We start from the raw sequence: 3,948 nt of genomic DNA, 5'->3' as shown, positions 1-3,948 counted from the left end.
TTTCGTTTTGTAGCGTAACGAATTAAACTTTTATGCCGAACATTCCGCATCTGGGGCAGCGAATGACAGAATGTAGTTTTAGGTCAGTACCTAGACGGCGTGTCGTTGAAAACTACATTACTAAATCGTCCAGAATGTGAAGCATTCCAAGCAGCAGCGAAATAGAAAATACAGTTCAATCGGGAGAAGAAGCGCCGCCAGGAGACAGAGTTGTGAGAACAACATAAAAACATGAAACCGGTACGTAGGTTTGATTAAATACATTTTAAAATTGCTGCAGAATCATGGTAATTATCGCTCTTTAGGTTATTTTATTTCATTTAAATTATTTTGTATCATGAGATGTATTTGGCTTATTGAGGGATGGTTTTACCATGTTCCTTCTGTTCTGAAAAGTGAAAACAATTTCTGCTAACAACAAAAATTGGACTTAAGCTTCTTAATAATTTTCCAATGAATATTTTTTATGAACACAATCAGCCAGAAACTATGCAGCTTTCAGAGATGGATGGGATTATTGTTAATAAAGAGCTAAATATAATGAAATTTGATTGTTATTATCCAACAGAGGTAAAATCCATAAACTCTAAAAAAAACTGCTCTAAATCAAAAGTTTGCAAAGCAGTTTTAGAGTCCAGTAAACATATCATTTGGATTACTACTTTACTTTTATGGCGACAGATCGTTGAGATCCTATGTTGAATCCAGAATACGTCTCCACAACACTCGGTCTTGGGCTGCTCCTCTCCAGACTCCCCTTACACCCACGGCCTCTATCCGGTTCTCTGTTAAATATTATCTTCGCCGGTCGCTCAACCGCCATCCGTGCTACGTGGCCAGCCCAATGTAACCTGTCGTGTTTCATCTGCTTGACAATATCAGCGTGTTTGTATACTTCATACAGCTCGTGATTCATGCGCCTGCGCCACACCCCATTTTCTAGGTAAAGAAGTCCTATAGAACGCAAAGTTCGTACAAATCTGTAGGCTTCAGAACCTAAGCTGGCTACGCAATCCGTAATAAGCCCTATTCGCCGCCGCAATCCGCCTCTTCACCTCGCGGCTCACCTCGTTGTCACATGTCACGAGAGTACCAAGATAAACAAATTCGTCGGCCACTTCGAAAGTATCCCCATCGCCCGCTGTACAGACGCATGATGTGAAAGCGGAATTGAGAAGGGTTATGCCTCGATAATTACTATAGTCGAGTCTATGTCCCTTCTTGTAGATAGGGCATATGAGTCCTTCCAACCAGTCCGTAGGTAGTTGTTCCTCAGATCATACCCTTAGGATAATCTGGTGAACTCTCCTCGACGACTCTTCTACCTTCCTCACCGTTCAACACCACTTCAAAATGTTGCTTCCAATGCCTGGCCACCTGCGATTAATCGGTAATCAGCCCAAGTAGCACTTGCAACATGTTTTCAAATGAGACTACTCTATATTTGTTGTTTTAAAACTTTTTTAACGGTGCAAGAAACTTTTCCGGTTACTCTAAAGAAATTTAAAAGAATTGAGCAACATTTTGTTATTTACGTGTATCATTCTCGAATTTGAACACTAGAAATTGCTCAATAGTTATCTGCAATCTATTTCCAACGGCTTATTTCATGATGCTTTTAAATAACGATAATGTCACATGATGTTGCATATTATTGTTTTACAAATGTTTTCTTCTTACGAAAGCAAACTAGTGATGGAAATGTATAGCAACATCTTGTTAAAGCATATATTTGCTAAAATAACCACACAGTAAACAGCCATCTTCAATATAAATGAATGATAAATGATTATTGTTGGAAATATGGTTTTGTTATTTCATATTTCGCACCATTAACACTGCATATCCACCGAGCAAGGTTTTCTGCACTATCGTTTCCCAAAACATTGCTTATAATTTGGCGAGTTTGAATCATAATATTACTTTTACAACACTTTATAAAAAGCGCGTGAATAATTACGAAGTAAAAACATTTTTTGCACGGTAAATTTTGAATCGCAGGTAGAATTACATACCTATCAGAAGCGTAAGTAGAGAAAAAATTCGATATATTTGAAGTTTTTTTTAATGTATGTAGTTATATGACACTTCGCGACACCATCATCGAAGAGTAATGAGAGTAAAAGTAAACAAACTAAATTTTATTTCTCCTCTCATTTCCTTCTATACTGCAGCGGCTATCGATGCAGGTGATGATTTCACATAACACTGTTAGTTGCATATAGGCTCCACCTCTTGCGCTTTTTCAGTTATTTAGAAGTTGAATAAAAGTAACGGATGCGAATTATTACAATCTATGAATGCTGCATTGAGAGTTGCATTTGCTTCATTGCAACAATGTGTGCTGCTTGGGAGGTTCCCCTCTCTGTCATTACACATGGCAGGTACTGGCTAGGTCCGGTTCCTGAGTCCGTTGATCGTTCTATAGAAGCTCCTCGTGTCGTGCCTGGTGGAGCAATTCTCCGCCTCCGCGAGGACGCGATCGTAGTGCTCACGTTTCTTACGGCGGTGCCTCTTTTCGGCAACTCTTGCCTCCCGGTATTTCTCCAGCATGTGACGCGTCATACGATTAGCTGCCACTAACGTGTTGACGTAGGCTCGGTTCTTCTCTACCGCCACCTTTAAACACGAGATAGTGATCCGAGTCGATGTTTGGCCCTCGAAAAGACCACACATCTACGACGTTTGAAAAGTGCCGGCTGTCGATCAGCATGTGGTCGATCTGGAAGCAGGCCTCTCCATTGGGGTGTCTCCAGGTGTGCTTCCGAATGTTCAGACGTGCAAAATGGGTACTACAGATGGCCACTCCCCAGGCCGCGGCGGAGTTCACTAACCTCAAGCCGTTGTCGTTGGTGGTAGAGTGGAGGCTTTCCCTACCAATAACGGGACGAAAAAACTCCTCTCGTCCGACTTGTGCGTTCGTATCTCCGATGACGATCTTTATATCGTGCTGTGGGCACTCTCCATACGTTTTCTCAAGGAGCTCATAGAACTCCTCCTTTACGTCATCGGTTTTATCGTTTGTCGGCGCGTACACGTTGATAAGGCTGTAATTGAATCTGCCCTTGATCCTCAATACACATCGACGGTCATTAATAGGCCTCCACCTAATAACACGCTTCATTTGGTTTCCAAGTAGCATGAAACCGACGCCCCGTTCCGCTCTGTCGCCGCCACTGTAGTAGATGTGATACTTGAAAGAAGTGCCCGCGGTCGGATCAACCGCCCGAAATTCTCATTCTCCGGTTTTAGGCCAACGCACCTCTCCACCAGCTCTCTGGCCAAGATGCTCGCGCGTGTCGATTCGCGCTGAGTCCTAACATCCCAAGTGCCAAGTTTCCAATCGTTGTCCTTTTTCGTTTGCCTTGGTTCATTTGGCCGTTGGTCTATACCGATTGTTCCGATTTGTATCATTCTCTGGATTGTTCGTAGTACGTTTATTTCAGCATGCTGCCTTACTAGGGCTGCGATGCCTAGTCTCGCGACGGGGCTGCCATCTTGGGTGTAGCTGGCGAGGCACCGCAATTTATAGTTCAGCCGTCCGCTCCGGATCAGTCGCTGTTTGAGCCGCCCCTAACCTGGGGAACAGACGCTCAGGCAAGTTGCTCTCGAATGAGAACAGAACCACAGGAAGGATCTAAAGATGCTCAAGAGTTTATTATCCTCGTTTAACTATTATAATCAATCCGGAAAAACCCAAACGTCTGGTTTCCAATTCCAGAGAAGTAATCTAGAACGACCAAGGTTTGAAGATTTTATCTTATAATATATTAAGTGGTTCTGCCATCTAATCACCTTCCGTGGGGGCTTTCTTTTAGTTACACTTTAGTTACAAATAAATCAACTTAACTGGTTGGATGCTGGAAATGAACTGACGCTCAACTTCACGTCGTTCGCATTTATTAGAATCTCTTTTGACAGAGCTGCTCGAATCCGAACAGCACTCTA

This window comes from Wyeomyia smithii, chromosome 2 (assembly GCF_029784165.1).
Source record: "Wyeomyia smithii strain HCP4-BCI-WySm-NY-G18 chromosome 2, ASM2978416v1, whole genome shotgun sequence".
Lineage (NCBI taxonomy): Eukaryota > Metazoa > Arthropoda > Insecta > Diptera > Culicidae > Wyeomyia > Wyeomyia smithii.
This window is presented reverse-complemented; position numbering follows the sequence as displayed.